Raw genomic sequence first — 25,595 nt, 5'->3', positions numbered from 1 at the left:
GGTGGGCTAGAACTTCCAACCTTTCGGTTAACAGCCGATCGCGCTAGCCAACTGCGCCACGGAGACAGTCGTGCTCCACTCTCACCACCATCAGAACATATCTTCAAAGCTATCAGCGCAAAGAAAAAAGCAACACACCACTCCAGGGAGGGCTCGAAACTCCAACCTTTTGGTTAACAGCCGATCGCGCTAGCCATTTGCGCCACGGAGACAGTCATGCTCCACTCTCACCACCGTCAGAACATTTTTTCAGAGCTATTAGCCCAAAGAAAAAAAAAGCGCCGCACCACCACCGGGTGGGCTCGAACCTCCAACCTTTCGGTTAACAGCCGATCGCGCTAGCCAATTGCCCCACGCAGACAGTCGTGCTCTACTCTCACCACCGTCAGAACATTTCTTCAGAGCTATCACCCAAAAGAAAAAAAAAGCGCCGCACCACCACCGGTTGGGCTCGAACCTCCAACCTTTCGGTTAACAGCTGATCGCGCTAGCCAATTGCGCCACGGAGACAGTCTTGCTCCACTCTCACCACCATCAGAACATATCTTCAAAGCTATCAGCGCAAAGAAAACAGCAACACACCACTCCCGGGAGGGCTCGAAACTCCAACCTTTCGGTTAACAGCCGATCGCGCAAGCCAATTGCGCCACGGAGACAGTCCTGCTCCACTCTCACCACCATCAGAACATATCTTCAAAGGTATCAGCCCAAAGAAAAAAAGCGCCGCACCACCACTGGTTGGGCTCGAACCTCTGACTTTTCGGTTAACAGCCGATCGCGCTAGCCAATTGCGCCACGGAGACAGTCCTGCTCTCTCTCACAACCATCAGAACATATCTTCAAAGCTATCAGCCCAAAGAAAAAAACCACCGCACCACCACCGGGTGCGCTCGAACCAAAACCTTTCGGTTAACAGCCGATCGCGCTAGCCAATTTCGACACGAAGACAGTCCTGGTCCACTCTCACCACCAGCAGAACATATCTTCAAAGCTATTACCGCAAAGAAAAAAGCAACACACCACTCCCGGGAGGGCTTGAAACTCCAACCTTTCGGTCAACAGCCAATCGCGCTAGCCCATTGCGCCACGGAGACAGTCTTGCCCCCCTCTCACCACCATAAGAACATATCTTCAAAGCTATCAGCCCAAAGAAAAAAAGCACCGCACCACCACCGGGTGGGTTCGAACCTCATACCTTTCGGTTAACAGCCGATCGCGCTAGCCAATTTCGCCACGGAGACAGTCGTGCTCCACTCTCACCACCATCAGAACATATCTTCAAAGCTATCTGCGCAAAGAAAAAAGCAAAGCACCACTCCCCGGAGGGCTCGAACCTTTAACTTTTCGGTAAACAGCCGATCGCGCTGGCCAATTGCGGCACGCAGACAGTCCTGCTCCACTCTCACCACCATCAGAACATAATTTCAAAGCTATTACCGCAAAGAAAAAAGCAACACTTCACTCCCGGGAGGGCTCAAAACTCCAACCCTTCGGTTAACAGCCGATCGCGCTAGCCCATTGCGCCACGGAGGCAGTCTTTCCCCACTCTCACCATCATCAGAACATATCTTCAAAGCTATCAGCGCAAAGAAAAAAAAGCGCTGCACCACCACTGGGTGGGCTCGAACCTCCAACCTTTCGGTTAACAGCCGATTGAGCTAGCCCATTGCGCCACGGAGACAGTCTTGCTCCACTCTCACCACCATAAGAACATATCTTCAAAGCTATCAGCGCAAAGAAAACAGCAACACACCACTCCCGGGAGGGCTCGAAACTCCAACCTTTCGGTCAACAGCCGATCGCGCTAGCCCATTGCGCCACGGAGACAGTCTTGCTCCCCTCTCACCACCATCAGAACATATCTTCAAAGCTATCAGCCCAAAGAAAAAAAAGCACCGCACCACCACCTGGTGGGCTCGAACCTCTAACTTTTCGGTTAACAGCCGATCGCGCTGGCCAATTGCGCCACAGAGACAGTCCTGATCCACTGTCACCACAATTAGAACATATCTTCAAAGCTATCAGCCCAAAGAAAAAAAAAGCGCCGCACCACCACCGGGTGGGCTCGAACCTCCAACCTTTCGGTTAACAGCAGATCGCGCTAGCCAATTGCTCTATGGAGACAATCGTGCTCCACTCTCACCACCATCAGAACATATCTTCAAAGCTATCAGCGCAAAGGAAATAAAAGCGCCGCACCACCACCGGGTGGGCTCGAACCTCCAACCTTTCGGTTAACAGCCGATCGCGCAAGCCAATTGCGCCACGGAGACAGTCCTGCTCCACTCTCACCACCATCAGAACATATCTTCAAAGGTATCAGCCCAAAGAAAAAAAAGCGCCGCACCACCACTGGCTGGGCTCGAACCTCTGACTTTTCGGTTAACAGCCGATCGCGCTAGCCAATTGCGCCACGGAGACAGTCCTGCTCTCTCTCACCACCATCAGAACATATCTTCAAAGCTATCAGCCCAAAGAAAAAAACCACCGCTTCACCACCGGGTGGGCTCGAACCAAAACCTTTCGGTTAACAGCCGATCGCGCTAGCCAATGGCGCCACGAAGACAGTCCTGGTCCACTCTCACCGCCATCAGAAAATATCTTCAAAGCTAATACCGCAAAGAAAAAAGCAACACACCACTCCCGGGAGGGCTCAAAACTCCAACCTTTCGGTTAACAGGCGATCGCGCTAGCCCATTGCGCCACGGAGGCAGTCTTGCTCCACTCTCACCATCATCAGAACATATCTTCAAAGCTATCAGCCCAAAGAAAAAAAAGCGCCGCACCACCACCGGGTTGGCTCGAACCTCCAACTTTTCGGTTAACAGCCGATCACGCTAGCCAATTGCGCCACGGAGACAGTCCTGCTCCACTCTCACCACCATCAGAACATATCTTCGAAGCTATCAGCCCACAGAAAAAAAAGCGCCGCACCACCACCAGGTGGGCTCGAACCTCCAACCTTTCGGTTAACAGCCGATCGCGCAAGCCAATTGCGCCACGGAGACAGTCCTGCTCCACTCTCACCACCATCAGAACATATCTTCAAAGCTATCAGCCCAAAGAAAAAAAAGCACCGCACCACAACCGGGTGGGCTCGAACCTCCAACCTTTCGGTTAACAGCCAATCGCGCCAGCCAATTGCGCCACGGAGACAGTCCTGCTCCACTCTCACCAACATCAGAACATATCTTCAAAGCTATCAGCACAAACAAAAAAAGCGCCCCACCATCACCGGGTGGGCTAGAACTTCCAACCTTTCGGTTAACAGCCGATCGCGCTAGCCAACTGCGCCACGGAGACAGTCGTGCTCAACTCTCACCACCATCAGAACATATCTTCAAAGCTATCAGCGCAAAGAAAAAAGCAACACACCACTCCAGGGAGGGCTCGAAACTCCAACCTTTTGGTTAACAGCCGATCGCGCTAGCCAATTGCGCCACGGAGACAGTCCTGCTCTACTCTCACCACCATCAGAACATATCTTCAAAGCTATCAGCCCCAAGAAAAAAAAGCGCCATACCACCACCGGGTGGGCTCGAACCTCCGACCTTTTGGTTAACAGCCGATCGCGCTAGCCAATTGCGCCATGGAGACAGTCCTGCTCCACTCTCACCACCATCAGAACATATCTTCAAAGCTATCAGCCCCAAGAAAAAAAATCGCCACACCACCACCGGGTGGGCTCGAACCTCCAACCTCTCGGTTAACAGCTGATCGCGCTAGCCAATCGCGCCACAAAGACAGTCGTGCTCCACTCTCACCACCATCAGAACATATCTTCAAAGCTATCAGTCCAAAGAAAAGAAAGCGCCGCACCTCCACTGGGTGGGCTCGTACCTCCAACCTTTCGGTTAACAGCCGATCGCGCTAGCCAATGGCGTCACGGAGACAGTCCTGCTTCACACTCACCACCATCAGAACATATTTTCAAAGCTATCAGCCCAAAGAAAAAAAAGCAACAAACCACTCCCGGGAGGGCTCCAACCTCCAACCTTTCAGTTAACAGCCGATCGCGTAGCCAATTGCGCCACGAAGACAGTCGTGCTCCACTCTCACAACCGTCAAAAGATTTCTTCAGAGCTATCAGCCCAAAGTAAAAAAAGCGCTGCACCACCACCGGGTGCGCTCGTACCTCCAACCTTTCGGTTAACAGCCGATCGCGCTAGCAAATTGCGCCACGGAGACAGTCGTGCTCCACTCTCACCACCATCAGAACATTTCTTCAAAGCTATCAGCCCAAAGAATAAAAAGCAACACACCACTCCCGGGAGGGATCGAACCTCCAACCTTTCAGTTAACAGCCGATCGCATAGCCGATTGCGGCACGGAGACAGTCGTGCTTCACTTTCACCACCGTCAGAAGATTTCTTCAGAGCTATCAGCCCAAAGAAAAAAAAGCGCCGCACCACCACCGGGTTGGCTCGTACCTGCAACCTTTCGGTTAACAGCCGATCGCGCTAGCCAATTGCGCCACGGAGACAGTCCTGCTCCACACTCACCACCATCAGAACATATTTTCAAAGCTATCAGCCCAAAATCAAAAAAAGCAACTCACCACTCCCAGGAGGGCTCGAACCTCCAACCTTTCAGTTAACAGCCGATCCCATAGCCAATTGCGCCATGGAGACAGTCGTGCTCCACTCTCACCACCGTCAGAACATTTCTTCAGAGCTATCAGCCCAAAGAAAAAAAATCGCAGCGCCACCACCGGGTGGGCTCGAACCTCCAACCTCTCGGTTAACAGCCGATCGCGCTAGCCAATCGCGCCACAAAGACAGTCGTGCTCCACTCTCACCACCATCAGAACCTATCTTCAAAGCTATCAGTCCAAAGAAAAGAAAGCGCCGCACCTCCACCGGGTGGGCTCGTACCTCCAACCTTTCTGTTAACAGCCGATCGCGCTAGCCAATTGCGTCATGGAGACAGTCCTGCTTCACACTCACCACCATCAGAACATATTTTCAAAGCTATCAGCCCAAAGAAAAAAAAGCAACAAACCATTCCCGGGAGGGCTCCAACCTCCAACCTTTCAGTTAACAGCCGATCGCGTAGCCAATTGCGCCACGAAGACAGTCGTGCTCCACTCTCACCACCGTCAGAAGATTTCTTCAGAGCTATCAGCCCAAAGAAAAAAAGCGCCGCACTACCACCGGGTGGGCTCGAACCTCCAACCTTTCTGTTAACAGCCGATCGCGCTAGCCAATTGCGCCACGGAGACAGTCCTGCTTCACTCTCACCACCATCAGAACATTTCTTCAAAGCTATCAGCCCAAAGAATAAAAAGCAACACACCACTCTCGGGAGGGCTCGAACCTCCAACCTTTCAGGTAACAGCCGATCGCATAGCCAATTACGCCATGGAGACAGTCGTGCTCCACTCTCACCACCGCCAGAACATTTCTTCAGGGCTATCAGCTCAAAGGAAAAAAATCACCGCACCACCACCGGGTGGGCTCGAACCTCCAACCTTTCAGTTAACAGCCGATCGCATAGCTGATTGCGGCTCGGAGACAGTCGTGCTTCACTTTTACCACCGTCAGAAGATTTCTTCAGAGCTATCGGCCCAAAGAAAAAAAAGCGCCGCACCACCACCGGGTTGGCTCGTACCTCCAACCTTTCGGTTAACAGCCGATCGCGCTAGCCAATTGCGCCACGGAGACAGTCCTGCTCCACACTCACCACCATAAGAACATATTTTCAAAGCTATCAGCCCAAAATAAAAAAAAGCAACTCACCACTCCCGGGAGGGCTCGAACCTCCAACCCTTCGGTTAACAGCCGATCGCGCTAGCCAATTGCGCCACGGAGACAGTCGTGCTCTACTCTCACCACCATCAAAACATATCTTCAAAGCTATCAGACCAAAGACAAAAAAGCGCCGCACCACCACCGGGTGGGCTCGTACATCCAACCTTTCTGTTAACAGCCGATCGCGCTAGCCAATTGCGCCACGGAGACAGTCCTGCTCCACTCTCACCACCGTCAGAACATATCTTCAAAGCTATCAGCCCAAAAAAAAGCAACACACCACTCCCGGGAGGGCTCGAACCTCCAACCTTTCGGTTAACAGCCGATCGCGCTAGCCAATTGCGTCACGGAGACAGTCCTGCTTCACACTCACCACCATCAGAACATATTTTCAAAGCTATCAGCCCAAAGAAAAAAAAGCAACAAACCACTCCCGGGAGGGCTCCAACCTCCAACCTTTCAGTTAACAGCCGATCGCGTAGCCCATTGCGCCACGAAGACAGTCGTGCTCCACTCTCACCACCGTCAGAAGATTTCTTCAGAGCTATCAGCCCAAAGGAAAAAAGCGCCGCACCACCCCCGGGTGGGCTCGAACCTCCAACCTTTCTGTTAACAGCCGATCGCGCTAGCCAATTGCGCCACGGAGACAGTCCTGCTCCACTCTCACCACCATCAGAACATTTCTTCAAAGCTATCAGCCCAAAGAAAAAAAAGCAACACACCACTCCCGGGAGGGCTCGAACCTCCAACCTTTCAGGTAACAGCCGATCGCATAGCCAATTACGCCATGGAGACAGTCGTGCTCCACTCTCACCACCGCCAGAACATTTCTTCAGGGCTATCAGCCCAAAGGAAAAAAATCACCGCACCACCACCGGGTGGGCTCGGACCTCCAACCTCTCGGTTAACAGCCGATCGCGCTAGCCAATTGCGCCACGGAGACAGTCGTGCTTCACCCTCACCACCATCAGAACATATCTTCAAAGCTATCAGTCCAAAGAAAAAAAAAGCGCCGCACCTCCACCGGGTGGGCTCGTACCTCCAACCTTTTGGTTAACAGCCGATCGCGCTAGCCATTTGCGCCACGGAGACAGTCCTGCTCCACACTCACGACCATCAGAACATATTTTCAAAGCTATCAGCCCAAAATAAAAAAAAGCAACTCACCACTCCCGGGAGAGCTCGAACCTCCAATCTTTCGGTTAAAAGCCGATCGCGCTAGCCAATTGCGCCACGGAGACAGTCGTGCTCTAATCTCACCTCCATCAGAACATATATTCAAAGCTATCAGCCCAAAGACAAAAAAGCACCGCACCACCACCAGGTGGGCTCGTACATCCAACCTTTCTGTTAACAGCCGATCGCGCTAGCCAATTGCGCCACGGAGACAGTCATGCTCCACTCTCACCACCATCAGAACATTTCTTCAAAGCTATCAGCCCAAAGAATAAAAAGCAACACACCACTCCCGGGAGGGCTCGAACCTCCAACCTTTCAGTTAACAGCCGATCGCATAGCCGATTCCGGCACGGAGACAGTCGTGCTTCACTTTCACCACCGTCAGAAGATTTCTTCAGAGCTATCAGCCCAAAGAAAAAAAAGCGCCGCACCACCACCGGGTCGGCTCGTACCTCCAACCTTTCGGTTAACAGCCGATCGCGCTAGCCAATTGCGCCACGGAGACAGTCCAGCTCCACACTTACGACCATCAGAACATATTTTCAAAGCTATCAGCCAAAAATCAAAAAAAGCAACTCACCACTCCCAGGAGGGCTCGAACCTCCAACCTTTCAGTTAACAGCCGATCCCATAGCCAATTGCGCCAAGGAGACAGTCGTGCTCCACTCTCACCACCGTCAGAACATTTCTTCAGAGCTATCAGTCCAAAGAAAAAAAATCGCCGCGCCACCACCGGGTGGGCTCGAACCTCCAACCTCTCGGTTAACAGCCGATCGCGCTAGCCAATCGCGCCACGAAGACAGTCGTGCTCCACTCTCACCACCGTCAGAAGATTTCTTCAGAGCTATCAGCCCAAAGAAAAAAAGCGCCGCACCACCACCGGGTGGGCTCGAACCTCCAACCTTTCTGTTAACAGCCGATCGCGCTAGCCAATTGCGCCACGGAGACAGTCCTGCTCCACTCTCACCACCATCAGAACATTTCTTCAAAGCTATCAGCCCAAAGAATAAAAAGTAACACACTTCTCTCGGGAGGGCTCGAACCTCCAACCTTTCAGGTAACAGCCGATCGCATAGCCAATTACGCCACGGAGACAGTCCTGCTCCACTCTCACCACCATCAGAACATTTCTTCAAAGCTATCAGCCCAAAGAATAAAAAGCAACACACCACTCCCGGGTGGGCTCGAACCTCCAACCTCTCGGTTAACAGCCGATCGCCCTAGCCAATTGCGCCACGGAGACAGTCGTGCTTCACTCTCACCACCATCAGAACATATTTTCAAAGCTATCAGCCCAAAATAAAAAAAGCAACTCACCACTCCCGGGAGGGCTCGAACCTCCAATCTTTCGGTTAACAGCCGATCGCGCTAGCCAATTGCGCCACGGAGACAGTCTTGCTCCAATCTCACCTCCATCAGAACATATCTTCAAAGCTATCAGCCCAAAGACAAAAAAGCACCGCACCACCACCAGGTGGGCTCGTACATCCAACCTTTCTGTTAACAGCCGATCGTGCAAGCCAATTGCGCCACGGAGACAGTCCTGCTCCACTCTCACCACCATCAGAACATTTCTTCAAAGCTATCAGCCCAAAGAATATAAAGCAACACACCACTCCCGGGAGGGCTCGAACCTCCAACCTTTCTGTTAACAGCCGATCGCATAGCCGATTGCGGCACGGAGACAGTCGTGCTTCACTTTCACCACCGTCAGAAGATTTCTTCAGAGCTATCAGCCCAAAGAAAAAAAAGCGCCGCACCACCACCAAGTCGGCTCGTACCTCCAACCTTTCGGTTAACAGCCGATCGCGCTAGCCAATTGCGCCACGGAGACAGTCCTGCTCCACACTCACCACCATCAGAACATATTTTCAAAGCTATCAGCCCAAAATAAAAAAAGCAACTCACCACTCCCGGGAGGGCTCGAACCTCCAACCTTTCGGTTAACAGCCGATCGCGCTAGCCAATTGCGCCACGGAGACAGTCGTGCTCTACTCTCACCACCATCAGAACATTTCTTCAAAGATATCAGCTCAAAGAAAAAAAAGCAACACACCAACACCGGATGGGCTCGTACCTCCAACCTTTCAGTTAAAAGCCGATCGAATAGCCAATTGCGCCACGGAGACAGTCGTGCTCCACTATCACCACCATCAGAACATATTTTCAAAGCTATCAGCCCAAAGAAAAAAAAGCGCCGCACCACCACCGGGTGGGCTCGTACCTCCAACCTTTCGGGTAACAGCCGACCGCACTAGCTAATTGCGCCACGGAGACAGTCCTGCTCCACTCTCACCACCTACAGAACATATCTTCAAAGCTATCAGCCCAAAAAATCAAAAGCAACACACCACTCCAGGGAGGGCTCGAACCTCCAACTTTTCAGTTAACAGCCGATCGCATAGCCGATTGCGGCACGGAGACAGTCGTGCTTCACTTTCACCACCGTCAGAAGATTTCTTCAGAGCTATCAGCCCAAAGAATAAAAAGCAACACACCACTCTCGGGAGGGCTCGAACCTGCAACCTTTCAGGTAACAGCCGATCGCATAGCCAATTACGCCATGGAGACAGTCGTGCTCCACTCTCACCACCGCCAGAACATTTCTTCAGGGCTATCAGCTCAAAGGAAAAAAATCACCGCACCACCACCGGGTGGGCTCGAACCTCCAACCTTTCAGTTAACAGCCGATCGCATAGCTGATTGCGGCACGGAGACAGTCGTGCTTCACTTTCACCACCGTCAGAAGATTTCTTAAGAGCTATCAGCCCAAAGAAAAAAAAGCGCCGCACCACCACCAAGTCGGCTCGTACCTCCAACCTTTCGGTTAACAGCCGATCGCGCTAGCCAATTGCGCCACGGAGACAGTCCTGCTCAACACTCACCACCATCAGAACATATTTTCAAAGCTATCAGCCCAAAATAAAAAAAGCAACTCACCACTCCCGGGAGGGCTCGAACCTCCAACCTTTCGGTTAACAGCCGATCGCGCTAGCCAATTGCGCCACGGAGACAGTCGTGCTCTACTCTCACCACCATCAGAACATATCTTAAAAGCTATCAGCCCAAAGACAAAAAAGCGCCGCACCACCACCGGGTGGGCTCGTACATTTAACCTTTCTGTTAACAGCCAATCGCGCTAGCCAATTTCGCCACGGAGACAGTCCTGCTCCACTTTCACCACCATCAGAACATTTCTTCAAAGATATCAGCTCAAAGAAAAAAAAGCAACACACCAACACCGGATGGGCTCGTACCTCCAACCTTTCAGTTAAAAGCCGATCGAATAGCCAATTGCGCCACGGAGACAGTCGTGCTCCACTATCACCACCATCAGAACATATTTTCAAAGCTATCAGCCCAAAGAAAAAAAAGCGCCGCACCACCACCGGGTGGGCTCGTACCTCCAACCTTTCGGGTAACAGCCGACCGCACTAGCTAATTGCGCCACGGAGACAGTCCTGCTCCACTCTCACCACCTACAGAACATATCTTCAAAGCTATCAGCCCAAAAAATTAAAAGCAACACACCACTCCAGGGAGGGCTCGAACCTCCAACTTTTCAGTTAACAGCCGATCGCATAGCCGATTGCGGCACGGAGACAGTCGTGCTTCACTTTCACCACCGTCAGAAGATTTCTTCAGAGCTATCAGCCCAAAGAATAAAAAGCAACACACCACCACCGGGTTGGCTCGTACCTCCAACCTTTCGGTTAACAGCCGATCGCGCTAGCCAATTGCGCCACGGAGACAGTCCTGCTCCACACTCACCACCATAAGAACATATTTTCAAAGCTATCAGCCCAAAATAAAAAAAAAGCAACTCACCACTCCCGGGAGGGCTCGAACCTCCAACCCTTCGGTTAACAGCCGATCGCGCTAGCCAATTGCGCCACGGAGACAGTCGTGCTCTACTCTCACCACCATCAAAACATATCTTCAAAGCTATCAGACCAAAGACAAAAAAGCGCCGCACCACCACCGGGTGGGCTCGTACATCCAACCTTTCTGTTAACAGCCGATCGCGCTAGCCAATTGCGCCACGGAGACAGTCCTGCTCCACTCTCACCACCATCAGAACATATCTTCAAAGCTATCAGCCCAAAAAAAAAGCAACACACCACTCCCGGGAGGGCTCGAACCTCCAACCTTTCGGTTAACAGCCGATCGCGCTAGCCAATTGCGTCACGGAGACAGTCCTGCTTCACACTCACCACCATCAGAACATATTTTCAAAGCTATCAGCCCAAAGAAAAAAAAGCAACAAACCACTCCCGGGAGGGCTCCAACCTCCAACCTTTCAGTTAACAGCCGATCGCGTAGCCCATTGCGCCACGAAGACAGTCGTGCTCCACTCTCACCACCGTCAGAAGATTTCTTCAGAGCTATCAGCCCAAAGGAAAAAAGCGCCGCACCACCCCCGGGTGGGCTCGAACCTCCAACCTTTCTGTTAACAGCCGATCGCGCTAGCCAATTGCGCCACGGAGACAGTCCTGCTCCACTCTCACCACCATCAGAACATTTCTTCAAAGCTATCAGCCCAAAGAATAAAAAGCAACACACCACTCCCGGGAGGGCTCGAACCTCCAACCTTTCAGGTAACAGCCGATCGCATAGCCAATTACGCCATGGAGACAGTCGTGCTCCACTCTCACCACCGCCAGAACATTTCTTCAGGGCTATCAGCCCAAAGGAAAAAAATCACCGCACCACCACCGGGTGGGCTCGGACCTCCAACCTCTCGGTTAACAGCCGATCGCGCTAGCCAATTGCGCCACGGAGACAGTCGTGCTTCACCCTCACCACCATCAGAACATATCTTCAAAGCTATCAGTCCAAAGAAAAAAAAGCGCCGCACCTCCACCGGGTGGGCTCGTACCTCCAACCTTTTGGTTAACAGCCGATCGCGCTAGCCAATTGCGCCACGGAGACAGTCCTGCTCCACACTCACGACCATCAGAACATATTTTCAAAGCTATCAGCCCAAAATAAAAAAAAGCAACTCACCACTCCCGGGAGAGCTCGAACCTCCAATCTTTCGGTTAACAGCCGATCGCGCTAGCCAATTGCGCCACGGAGACAGTCTTGCTTCAATCTCACCTCCATCAGAACATATATTCAAAGCTATCAGCCCAAAGACAAAAAAGCACCGCACCACCACCAGGTGGGCTCGTACATCCAACCTTTCTGTTAACAGCCGATCGTGCTAGCCAATTGCGCCACGGAGACAGTCCTGCTCCACTCTCACCACCACCAGAACATTTCTTCAAAGCTATCAGCCCAAAGAATAAAAAGCAACACACCACTCCCGGGAGGGCTCGAACCTCCAACCTTTCAGTTAACAGCCGATCGCATAGCCGATTGCGGCACGGAGACAGTCGTGCTTCACTTTCACCACCGTCAGAAGATTTCTTCAGAGCTATCAGCCCAAAGAAAAAAAAGCGCCGCACCACCACCGGGTCGGCTCGTACCTCCAACCTTTCGGTTAACAGCCGATCGCGCTAGCCAATTGCGCCACGGAGACAGTCCTGCTCTACACTCACCACCATCAGAACATATTTTCAAATCTATCAGCCCGAAATAAAAAAAGCAACTCACCACTCCCGGGAGGGCTCGAAACTCCAACCTTTCGGTTAACAGACGATCGCGCTAGCCTATTGCGCCACGGAGACAGTCGTGCTCTACTCTCACCACCATCAGAACATATCTTAAAAGCTATCAGCCCAAAGACAAAAAAGCACCGCACCACCACCAGGTGGGCTCGTACATCCAACCTTTCTGTTAACAGCCGATCGCGCTAGCCAATTGCGCCACGGAGACAGTCATGCTCCACTCTCACCACCATCAGAACATTTCTTCAAAGCTATCAGCCCAAAGATTAAAAAGCAACACACCACTCCCGGGAGGGCTCGAACCTCCAACCTTTCAGTTAACAGCCGATCGCATAGCCGATTCCGGCACGGAGACAGTCGTGCTTCACTTTCACCACCGTCAGAAGATTTCTTCAGAGCTATCAGCCCAAAGAAAAAAAAGCGCCGCACCACGACCGGGTCGGCTCGTTCCTCCAACCTTTCGGTTAACAGCCGATCGCGCTAGCCAATTGCGCCACGGAGACAGTCCAGCTCCACACTTACGACCATCAGAACATATTTTCAAAGCTATCAGCCAAAAATGAAAAAAAGCAACTCACCACTCCCAGGAGGGCTCGAACCTCCAACCTTTCAGTTAACAGCCGATCCCATAGCCAATTTCGCCAAGGAGACAGTCGTGCTCCACTCTCACCACCGTCAGAACATTTCTTCAGAGCTATCAGTCCAAAGAAAAAAAATCGCCGCGCCACCACCGGGTGGGCTCGAACCTCCAACCTCTCGGTTAACAGCCGATCGCGCTAGCCAATCGCGCCACGAAGACAGTCGTGCTCCACTCTCACCACCGTCAGAAGATTTCTTCAGAGCTATCAGCCCAAAGAAAAAAAGCACCGCACCACCACCGGGTGGGCTCGAACCTCCAACCTTTCTGTTAACAGCCGATCGCGCTAGCCAATTGCGCCACGGAGACAGTCCTGCTCCACTCTCACCACCATCAGAACATTTCTTCAAAGCTATCAGCCCAAAGAATAAAAAGTAACACACTTCTCTCGGGAGGGCTCGAACCTCCAACCTTTCAGGTAACAGCCGATCGCATAGCCAATTACGCCACGGAGACAGTCCTGCTCCACTCTCACCACCATCAGAACATTTCTTCGAAGCTATCAGCCCAAATAATAAAAAGTAACACACTTCTCTCGGGAGGGCTCGAACCTCCAACCTTTCAGGTAACAGCCGATCGCATAGCCAATTACGCCATGGAGACAGTCGTGCTTCACTTTCACCACCGTCATAAGATTTCTTCAGAGCTATCAGCCCAAAGAAAAAAAAGCGCCGCACCACCACTGGGTCGGCTCGTACCTCCAACCTTTCTGTTAACAGCCGATCGCGCTAGCCAATTGCGCCACGGAGACAGTCCTGCTCCACTCTCACCACCATCAGAACATTTCTTCAAAGCTATCAGCCCAAAAAAAGCAACACACCACTCCCGGGAGGGCTCGAATCTCCAACCTTTTGGTTAACAGCCGATCGCGCTAGCCGATTGCGTCACGGAGACAGTCCTGCTTCACACTCACCACCCTCAGAACATATTTTCAAAGCTATCAGCCCAAAGAAAAAAAAGCAACAAACCACTCCCGGGAGGGCTCCAACCTCCAACCTTTCAGTTAACAGCCGATCGCGTAGCCCATTGCGCCACGAAGACAGTCGTGCTCCACTCTCACCACCGTCAGAAGATTTCTTCAGAGCTATCAGCCCAAAGGAAAAAAGCGCCGCACCACCACCGGGTGGGCTCGAACCTCCAACCTTTCTGTTAACAGCCGATCGCGCTAGCCAATTGCGCCAAGGAGACAGTCCTGCTCCACTCTCACCACCATCAGAACATATTTTCAAAGCTATCAGCCCAAAATAAAAAAAGCAACTCACCACTCCTGGGAGGGCTCGAACCTCCAATCTTTCGGTTAACAGCCGATCGCGCTAGCCAATTGCGCCACGGAGACAGTCTTGCTCCAATCTCACCTCCATCAGAACATATCTTCAAAGCTATCAGCCCAAAGACAAAAAAGCACCGCACCACCACCAGGTGGGCTCGTACATCCAACCTTTCTGTTAACAGCCGATCGTGCAAGCCAATTGCGCCACGGAGACAGTCCTGCTCCACTCTCACCACCATCAGAACATTTCTTCAAAGCCATCAGCCCAAAGAATACAAAGCAACACACCACTCCCGGGAGGGCTCGAACCTCCAACCTTTCTGTTAACAGCCGATCGCATAGCCGATTGCGGCACGGAGACAGTCGTGCTTCACTTTCACCACCGTCAGAAGATTTCTTCAGAGCTATCAGCCCAAAGAAAAAAAAGCGCCGCACCACCACCAAGTCGGCTCGTACCTCCAACCTTTCGGTTAACAGCCGATCGCGCTAGCCAATTGCGCCACGGAGACAGTCCTGCTCCACACTCACCACCATCAGAACATATTTTCAAAGCTATCAGCCCAAAATAAAAAAAGCAACTCACCACTCCCGGGAGAGCTCGAACCTCCAACCTTTCGGTTAACAGCCGATCGCGCTAGCCAATTGCGCCACGGAGACAGTCGTGCTCTACTCTCACCACCATCAGAACATATCTTAAAAGCTATCAGCCCAAAGACAAAAAAGCGCCGCACCACCACCGGGTGGGCTCGTACATTTAACCTTTCTGTTAACAGCCAATCGCGCTAGCCAATTGCGCGACGGAGACAGTCCTGCTCCACTTTCACCACCATCAGAACATTTCTTCAAAGATATCAGCTCAAAGAAAAAAAAGCAACACACCAACACCGGATGGGCTCGTACCTCCAACCTTTCAGTTAAAAGCCGATCGAATAGCCAATTGCGCCACGGAGACAGTCGTGCTCCACTATCACCACCATCAGAACATATTTTCAAAGCTATCAGCCCAAAGAAAAAAAAGCGCCGCACCACCACCGGGTGGGCTCGTACCTCCAACCTTTCGGGTAACAGCCGACCGCACTAGCTAATTGCGCCACGGAGACAGTCCTCCTCCACTCTCACCACCTACAGAACATATCTTCAAAGCTATCAGCCCAAAAAATCAAAAGCAACACACCACTCCAGGGAGGGCTCGAACCTCCAACTTTTCAGTTAACAGCCGATCGCATAGCCGATTGCGGCACGGAGACAGTCGTGCTTCACTTTCACCACCGTCAGAAGATTTCTTCAGAGCTATCAGCCCAAAGAATAAAAAGCAACACACCACTCTCGGGAGGGCTCGAACCTCCAACCTTTCAGGTAACAGCCGATCGCATAGCCAATTACGCCATGGAGACAGTCGTGCTCCACTCTCACCACCGCCAGAACATTTCTTCAGGGCTATCAGCTCAAAGGAAAAAAATCACCGCACCACCACCGGGCGGGCTCGAACCTCCAACCTTTCAGTTAACAGCCGATCGCATAGCTGATTGCGGCACGGAGACAGTCGTGCTTCACTTTCACCACCGTCAGAAGATTTCTTCAGAGCTATCAGCCCAAAGAAAAAAAAGCGCCGCACCACCACCAAGTCGGCTCGTACCTCCAACCTTTCGGTTAACAGCCGATCGCGCTAGCCAATTGCGCCACGGAGACAGTCCTGCTCCACACTCACCACCATCAGAACATATTTTCAAAGCTATCAGCCCAAAATAAAAAAAGCAACTCACCACTCCCGGGAGGGCTCGAACCTCCAACCTTTCGTTTAACAGCCGATCGCGCTAGCCAATTGCGCCACGGAGACAGTCGTGCTCTACTCTCACCACCATCAGAACATATCTTAAAAGCTATCAGCCCAAAGACAAAAAAGCGCCGCACCACCACCGGGTGGGCTCGTACATTTAACCTTTCTGTTAACAGCCAATTGCGCTAGCCAATTGCGCCACGGAGACAGTCCTGCTCCACTTTCACCACCATCAGAACATTTCTTCAAAGATATCAGCTCAAAGAAAAAAAAGCAACACACCAACACCGGATGGGCTCGTACCTCCAACCTTTCAGTTAAAAGCCGATCGAATAGCCAATTGCGCCACGGAGACAGTCGTGCTCCACTATCACCACCATCAGAACATATTTTCAAAGCTATCAGCCCAAAGAAAAAAATGCGCCGCACCACCACCGGGTGGGCTCGTACCTCCAACCTTTCGGGTAACAGCCGACCGCACTAGCTAATTGCGCCACGGAGACAGTCCTGCTCCACTCCCACCACCTACAGAACATATCTTCAAAGCTATCAGCCCAAAAAATCAAAAGCAACACACCACTCCAGGGAGGGCTCGAACCTCCAACTTTTCAGTTAACAGCCGATCGCATAGCCGATTGCGGCACGGAGAAAGTCGTGCTTCACTTTCACCACCGTCAGAAGATTTCTTCAGAGCTATCAGCCCAAAGAATAAAAAGCAACACACCACTCTCGGGAGGGCTCGAACCTCCAACCTTTCAGGTAACAGCCGATCGCATAGCCAATTACGCCATGGAGACAGTCGTGCTCCACTCTCACCACCGCCAGAACATTTCTTCAGGGCTATCAGCTCAAAGGAAAAAAATCACCGCACCACCACCGGGTGGGCTCGAACCTCCAACCTTTCAGTTAAAAGCCGATCGCATAGCTGATTGCGGCACGGAGACAGTCGTGCTTCACTTTCACCACCGTCAGAAGATTTCTTCAGAGCTATCAGCCCAAAGAAAAAAAAGCGCCGCACCACCACCGGGCCGGCTCGTACCTCCAACCGTTCGGTTAACAGCCGATCGCGCTAGCCAATTGCGCCACGGAGACAGTCCTGCTCCACACTCACCACCATAAGAACATATTTTCAAAGCTATCAGCCCAAAATAAAAAAAAGCAACTCACCACTCCCGGGAGGGCTCGAACCTCCAACCTTTCGGTTAACAGCCGATCGCGCTAGCCAATTGCGCCACGGAGACAGTCGTGCTCTACTCTCACCACCATCAAAACATATCTTCAAAGCTATCAGCCCAAAGACAAAAAAGCGCCGCACCACCACCGGGTGGGCTCGTACATCCAACCTTTCTGTTGACAGCCGATCGCGCTAGCCAATTGCGCCACGGAGACAGTCCTGCTCCACTCTCACCACCATCAGAACATATCTTCAAAGCTATCAGCCCAAAAAAAAGCAACACACCACTCCCGGGAGGGCTCGAACCTCCAACCTTTCGGTTAACAGCCGATCGCGCTAGCCAATTGCGTCACGGAGACAGTCCTGCTTCACACTCACCACCATCAGAACATATTTTCAAAGCTATCAGCCCAAAGAAAAAAAAGCAACAAACCCCTCCCGGGAGGGCTCCAACCTCCAACCTTTCAGTTAACAGCCGATTGCGTAGCCCATTGCGCCACGAAGACAGTCGTGCTCCACTCTCACCACCGTCAGAAGATTTCTTCAGAGCTATCAGCCCAAAGGAAAAAAGCGCCGCACCACCACCGGGTGGGCTCGGACCTCCAACCTCTCGGTTAACAGCCGATCGCGCTAGCCAATTGCGCCACGGAGACAGTCGTGCTTCACCCTCACCACCATCAGAACATATCTTCAAAGCTATCAGTCCAAAGAAAAAAAGCGCCGCACCTCCACCGGGTGGGCTCGTACCTCCAACCTTTTGGTTAACAGCCGATCGCGCTAGCCAATTGCGCCACGGAGACAGTCCTGCTCCACACTCACGACCATCAGAACATATTTTCAAAGCTATCAGCCCAAAAAAAAGCAACAAACCACTCCCAGGAGGGCTCCAACCTCCAACCTTTCAGTTAACAGGCGATCGCATAGCCAATTGCGCCACAAAGACAGTCGTGATCCACTCTCACCACCGTCAGAAGATTTCTTCAGAGCTATCAGCCCAAAGGAAAAAAAAGCGCCGCACCACCACCGGGTGGGCTCGAACCTCCTACCTCTCGGTTAACAGCCGATCGCGCTAGCCAATCGCGCCACGAAGACAGTGGTGCTCCACTATCACCACCATCAGAACATGTCTTCAAAGCTATCAGTCCAAAGAAAAGAAAGCGCCGCACCTCCACCGGGTGGGCTCGTACCTCCCACCTTTCGGTTAACAGCCGATCGCGCTAGCCAATTGCGTCACGGAGACAGTCCTGCTTCACACTCACCACCATCAGAACATATTTTCAAAGCTATCAACCCAAAGAAAAAAAAGCAACAAACCACTCCCGGGAGGTCTCGAACCTCCAACCTTTCAGGTAACAGCCGATCGCATAGCCAATTACGCCATGGAGACAGTCGTGCTCCACTCTCACCACCGCCAGAAGATTTCTTCAGAGCTATCAGCCCAAAGGAAAAAAAGCGCCGCACCACCACCGGGTGGGCTCGAACCTCCAACCTTTCGGTTAACAGCCGATCGCGGTAGCCAATTGTGCCACGGAGACAGTCCTGCTCCACTCTCACCACGATCAGAACATATCTTCAAAGCAATCAGCCCAAAGAAAACAAGCAACACACCACTCCCGGGAGGGCTCGAATACCCAACCTTTCGGTTAACAGCCGATCGCGCTAGCCAATTGCGCCACGGAGACAGTCGTGCTCCACTCTCACCACCATCAGAACATATCTTCAAAGTCTTCACCCCAAAGAAAAAAAAAGCGCCGCACCACCACCAGGAGGGCTCGAACCTCCAACCTTTAAGTTAACAGCCAATCGCATAGCCAATTTCGCATGGAGACAGTCGTGCTCCACTCTCACCAGCGTCAGAACATTTTTTTAGAGCTATCAGCTTAAAGGAAAAAAATCGCCGCACTACCACCGGGTGGGCTCGAACCTCCAACCTCTCGGTTAACAGCCGATCGCGCTAGCCAATTGCGCCACGGAGACAGTCGTGCTCCACTCTCACCACCATCAGAACATGTTTTCAAAGCTCTCAGAACAAAATAAAAAAAGCAACACACCACTCCCGGGAGGGCTCGAACCTCCAACCTTTCAGTTAACAGCCGACCGCGCTTGCCAATTGCGCCACGGAGACAGTCGTGCTCCACTCTCACCACCATCAGAACATTTCTTCAAAGCTATCAGCCCAAAGAAAAAGAAGCGCCGCACCACCACCGGGTGGGCTTGTACCTCCAACCTTTCGGTTAACAGCCGACAGCGCTAGCCATTTGCACCACGGAGACAGTCCTGCTCCACTCTCACCACCATGAGAACATATCTTCAAAGCTATCAGCCCAAAGAAAAAAAATCAACACACCACTCCCGGGAGGGCTCGAACATCCAACCTTTCAGTTAACAGCCGATCGAATAGCCAATTGCGCCACGGAGACAGTCGCTCTCCACTCTAACCACCGTCAGAACATTTCTTCAGAGCTATCAGCTCAAAAGAAAAAAATCGCCGCACCACCACCGGGTGGGCTCCAACCTCCAACCTTTCGGTTAACAGCCAATCGCGCTAGCCTTTTGCACCACGGAGACAGTCCTGCTCCACTCTCACCATCATGAGAACATATCTTCAAAGCTATCAGCCCAAAGAAAAAAAATCAACACACCACTCCCGGGAGGGCTCCAACCTCCAACCTTTCAGTTAACAGCCAATCGCATAGCCAATTTCGCATGGAGACAGTCGTGCTCCACTCTCACCAGCGTCAGAACATTTTTTTAGAGCTATCAGCTTAAAGGAAAAAAATCGCCGCACTACCACCGGGTGGGCTCGAACCTCCAACCTCTCGGTTAACAGCCGATCGCGCTAGCCAATTGCGCCACGGAGACAGTCGTGCTCCACTCTCACCACCATCAGAACATATCTTCAAAGCTATCAATCCAAAGAAAAAAAGCGCCGCACCTCCACCGGGTGGGCTCGTACCTCCAACCTTTCGGTTAACAGCCGATCGCGCTAGCCAATTGCGTCACGGAGACAGTCCTGCTCCACACTTACCACCATCAGAACATGTTTTCAAAGCTCTCAGAACAAAATAAAAAAAGCAACACACCACTCCCGGGAGGGCTCGAACCTCCAACCTTTCAGTTAACAGCCGACCGCGCTAGCCAATTGCGCCACGGAGACAGTCGTGCTCCACTCTCACCACCATCAGAACATTTCTTCAAAGCTATCAGCCCAAAGAAAAAAAAGCGCCGCACCACCACCGGGTGGGCTTGTATCTCCAACCTTTCGGTTAACAGCCGACAGCGCTAGCCATTTGCACCACGGAGACAGTCCTGCTCCACTCTCACCACCATGAGAACATAGCTTCAAAGCTATCAGCCCAAAGAAAAAAAATCAACACACCACTCCCGGGAGGGCTCGAACATCCAACCTTTCAGTTAACAGCCGATCGAATAGCCAATTGCGCCACGGAGACAGTCGTTCTCCACTCTCACCACCGTCAGAACATTTCTTCAGAGCTATCAGCTCAAAAGAAAAAAATCGCCGCACCACCACCGGGTGGGCTCCAACCTCCAACCTTTCGGTTAACAGCCGATCGCGCAAGCCAATTGTGCCATGGAGACAGTCGTGCTCCACTCTCACCACCATCAGAACAAAACTTCAAAGCTATCAGCCCTAAGAAAAAAAAGCAACACACCACTCCCGGGAGGGCTCGAACCTCAGACCTTTCAGTTAACACCCGATCGCGCTAGCCAATTGCGCCACAGAGACAGTCCTGCTCCACTCTCACCACCATCAGAACATATCTTCAAAGCTATCAGCCCAAAAAAAGCAACACACCACTCCCGCGAGGGCTCGAACCTCCAACCTTTCAGGTAACAGCCGATCGCATAGCCAATTACGCCATGGAGACAGTCGTGTTCCACTCTCACCACCATCAGAACATATCTTCAAAGCTATCAGTCCAAAGAAAAAAAAGCGCCGCACCTCCACCGGGTGGGCTCGTACCTCCAACCATTCGGTTAACAGCCGATCGCGCTAGCCAATTGCGTCACGGAGACAGTCCTGCTCCACACTCACCACCATCAGAACATATTTTCAAAGCTATCAGCCCAAAGAAAAAAAAGCAACAAACCACTCCCGGGAGGGCTCCAACCTCCAACCTTTCAGTTAACAGCCATTCGCATAGCCAATTGCGCCACGGAGTCAGTCGTTCTCCACTCTCACCGCCATCTGAACATATCTTCAAAGCTATCAGCCCAAAGAAAAAGAAGCGCCGCACCTCCACCGGGTGGGCTCGTACCTCCAACCTTTCGGTTAACAGCCGATCGCGGTAGCCAATTGCGCCACGGAGACAGTCCTGCTCCACTCTCACCACTATCAGAACATATCTTCGAAGCTATCAGCCCAAAGAAAAAAAAGCAACACACCACTCCCGGGAGGGCTCGAACATCCAACCTTTCGGTTAACAGCCGATCGCTCTAGCCAATTGCGCCACGGAGACAGTCGTTCTCCACTCTCACCACCATCAGAACATATCTTCAAAGCTATCAGCCCAAAGAAAAAAAAGCGCCGCACCTCCACCGGGTGGGCTCGTACCTCCAACCTTTCGGTTAACAGCCGATCGCGGTAGCCAATTGCGCCACGGAGACAGTCCAGCTCCACTCTCACCGCCATCAGAACATATCTTCAAAGCTATCAGCCCAAAGAAAAAAAGCAACACACCACTCCCGGGAGGGCTCGAATATCCAACCTTTCAGTCAACAGCCGATCGAATAGCCAATTGCGCCACGGAGGTAGTCGTGCTCCACTCTCACCACCATCAGAACATATCTTTAAAGCTATCAGCCCAAAGGAAAAAAATCGCCGCACCACCACCGGGTGGGCTCGAAACTCCAACCTCTCGGTTAACAGCCGATCGCGCTAGCCAATTGCGCCACGGAGACAGTGGTGCTCCACTCTCAACACCATGAGAACATATCTTCAAAGCTATCAGCCCAAAGAAAAAAAAACACCGCACCACTCCCGGGAGGGCTCGTACCTCCAACCTTTCGGTTAACAGCCGATCGCGCTAGCCAATTGCGCCACGGAGACAGTCCTGCTCCACTCTCACCAACATCAGAACATATCTTCAAAGCTATCAGCCCAAAGAAAAAAAAGCGCCGCACCTCCACCGGGTGGGCTCGTACCTCCAACCTTTCGGTTAACAGCCGATCGCGGTAGCCAATTGCGCCACGGAGACAGTCCTGCTCCACTCTCACCACCATCAGAACATATCTTCAAAGCTATCAGCCCAAAGAAAAAAAGCAACACACCACTCCCGGGAGGGCTCCAACCTCCAACCTTTCAGTTAACAGCCAATCGCGCCAGCCAATTGCGCCATGGAGACAGTCGTGCTTCACTCTCACCACCATCAGAAAATTTCTTCAAAGTTATCAGCCCAAAGAAGTAAAAGCACCGCACCACCACCGCGTGGGCTCGTACCTCCACCTCTTCGGTTGACAGCCGATCGCGCTAAGCAATTGCGCCACGGAGACAGTCCTCCTCCACTCTCACCACCATCAGAACATAACTTCAAAGCTATCAGCCCTAAGAAAAAAAAAGCAACACACTACTTCCGGGAAGGCTCGAACCTTCAACCCCTCAGCTAACAGCCGATCGCATAGCCGATTGCGCCACGGAGACAGTCGTGCTCCACTCTTACCATCATCAGAACATATCTTCAAAGCTATCAGCCCAAAGAAAAAAAGCGCCGCACCACCACCGGGTAGGCTCGTACCTCCAACCTTTCGATTAAAAGCAGATCGCGCTAGCCAATTGCGCCACGAAAACGGTCCTGCTCCACTCTCACCACCATCAGAACATATCTTCAAAGCTATCATTCCAAAGAAAAAAAAGCAACACACAACTCCCGGGAAGGCTCGAACCTCCAACCTTTCGGTTAACAGCCGATCGCATAGCCAATTGCGCCACGGAGACAGTCGTGCTCCACTCTCACCACCGTCAGAACATTTCTTCAGAGCTATCAGCCCAATGAAAAAAAGCGCCGCACCACCACTGTGTGGGCTCGTACCTCTAACCTTTCGGTTAACAGCCAATAGCGCTAGCAAATTGCGCCACGGAGACAGTCCTGCTCCACTCTCACCACCATCAGAACATATCTTCAAAGCTATCAGCCCAAAGAAAAAAAAGCAACACACCACTCCCGGGAGGGCTCGAACCTCCAAACTTCCGGTTAACAACCTTTCGCATAGCCAATTGCGCCACGGAGACAGTCGTGCTCCACTCTCACCACCGTCAGAACATTTCTTCAGAGCTATCAGCCTAAAGAAAAAAAAGCGTCGCACCACCACTGTGTGGGCTTGTACATCCAACCTTTCGGTTAACAGCCGATCGCGCTAGCCAATTGCGCCACGGAGACAGTCGTGCTCCACTCTCACCACCATCAGAACATATCTTCAAAGTCTTCAGCCCAAAGAAAAAAAAAAGCGCCGCACCACCACCAGGAGGGCTCGAACCTCCAACCTTTAAGTTAACAGCCAATCGCATAGCCAATTTCGCATGGAGACAGTCGTGCTCCACTCTCACCACCGTCAGAACATTTTTTTAGAGCTATCAGCTTAAAGGAAAAAAATCGCCGCACTACCACCGGGTGGGCTCGAACCTCCAACCTCTCGGTTAACAGCCGATCGCGCTAGCCAATTGCGCCACGGAGACAGTCGTGCTCCACTCTCACCACCATCAGAACATATCTTCAAAGCTATCAATCCAAAGAAAAAAAGCGCCGCACCTCCACCGGGTGGGCTCGTACCTCCAACCTTTCGGTTAACAGCCGATCGCGCTAGCCAATTGCGTCACGGAGACAGTCCTGCTCCACACTTACCACCATCAGAACATGTTTTCAAAGCTCTCAGAACAAAATAAAAAAAGCAACACACCACCCCCGGGAGGGCTCGAACCTCCAACCTTTCAGTTAACAGCCGACCGCGCTAGCCAATTGCGCCACGGAGACAGTCGTGCTCCACTCTCACCACCATCAGAACATTTCTTCAAAGCTATCAGCCCAAAGAAAAAAAAGCGCCGCACCACCACCGGGTGGGCTTGTACCTCCAACCTTTCGGTTAACAGCCGACAGCGCTAGCCATTTGCACCACGGAGACAGTCCTGCTCCACTCTCACCACCATGAGAACATAGCTTCAAAGCTATCAGCCCAAAGAAAAAAAATCAACACACCACTCCCGGGAGGGCTCGAACATCCAACCTTTCAGTTAAAAGCCGATCGAATTGCCAATTGCGCCACGGAGACAGTCGTTCTCCACTCTCACCACCGTCAGAACATTTCTTCAGAGCTATCAGCTCAAAAGAAAAAAATCGCCGCACCACCACCGGGTGGGCTCCAACCTCCAACCTTTCGGTTAACAGCCGATCGCGCAAGCCAATTGTGCCATGGAGACAGTCGTGCTCCACTCTCACCACCATCAGAACAAAACTTCAAAGCTATCAGCCCTAAGAAAAAAAAGCAACACACCACTCCCGGGAGGGCTCGAACCTCAGACCTTTCAGTTAACACCCGATCGCGCTAGCCAATTGCGCCACAGAGACAGTCCTGCTCCACTCTCACCACCATCAGAACATATCTTCAAAGCTATCAGCCCAAAAAAAGCAACACACCACTCCCGCGAGGGCTCGAACCTCCAACCTTTCAGGTAACAGCCGATCGCATAGCCAATTACGCCATGGAGACAGTCGTGTTCCACTCTCACCACCATCAGAACATATCTTCAAAGCTATCAGTCCAAAGAAAAAAAAGCGCCGCACCTCCACCGGGTGGGCTCGTACCTCCAACCTTTCGGTTAACAGCCGATCGCGGTAGCCAATTGCGCCACGGAGACAGTCCTGCTCCACTCTCACCACTATCAGAACATATCTTCGAAGCTATCAGCCCAAAGAAAAAAAAGCAACACACCACTCCCGGAGGGCTCGAACATCCAACCTTTCGGTTAACAGCCGATCGCTCTAGCCAATTGCGCCACGGAGACAGTCGTTCTCCACTCTCACCACCATCAGAACATATCTTCAAAGCTATCAGCTCAAAGAAAAAAAAGCGCCGCACCTCCACCGGGTGGGCTCGTACCTCCAACCTTTCAGTTAACAGCCGATCGCGGTAGCCAATTGCGCCACGGAGACAGTCCTGCTCCACTCTCACCGCCATCAGAAC

At 52.0% G+C, this 25,595-nt stretch overlaps 1 non-coding gene across 1 annotated transcript; it reads right to left on the bottom strand.

Annotated features, from left to right (window-relative positions):
- Nucleotides 1-24,314: 24,314 nt before the first annotated feature.
- TRNAN-GUU (transfer RNA asparagine (anticodon GUU)) lies at nt 24,315-24,388 on the bottom strand. The gene has a single exon. It is a non-coding gene; the product is annotated as a tRNA-Asn (tRNA).
- Between the last annotated feature and the right edge of the window lie 1,207 nt (nt 24,389-25,595).

Source organism: Rhipicephalus microplus, unplaced genomic scaffold, assembly GCF_043290135.1.
Source record: "Rhipicephalus microplus isolate Deutch F79 unplaced genomic scaffold, USDA_Rmic scaffold_13, whole genome shotgun sequence".
Lineage (NCBI taxonomy): Eukaryota > Metazoa > Arthropoda > Arachnida > Ixodida > Ixodidae > Rhipicephalus > Rhipicephalus microplus.
This window is presented reverse-complemented; position numbering and strand designations above follow the sequence as displayed.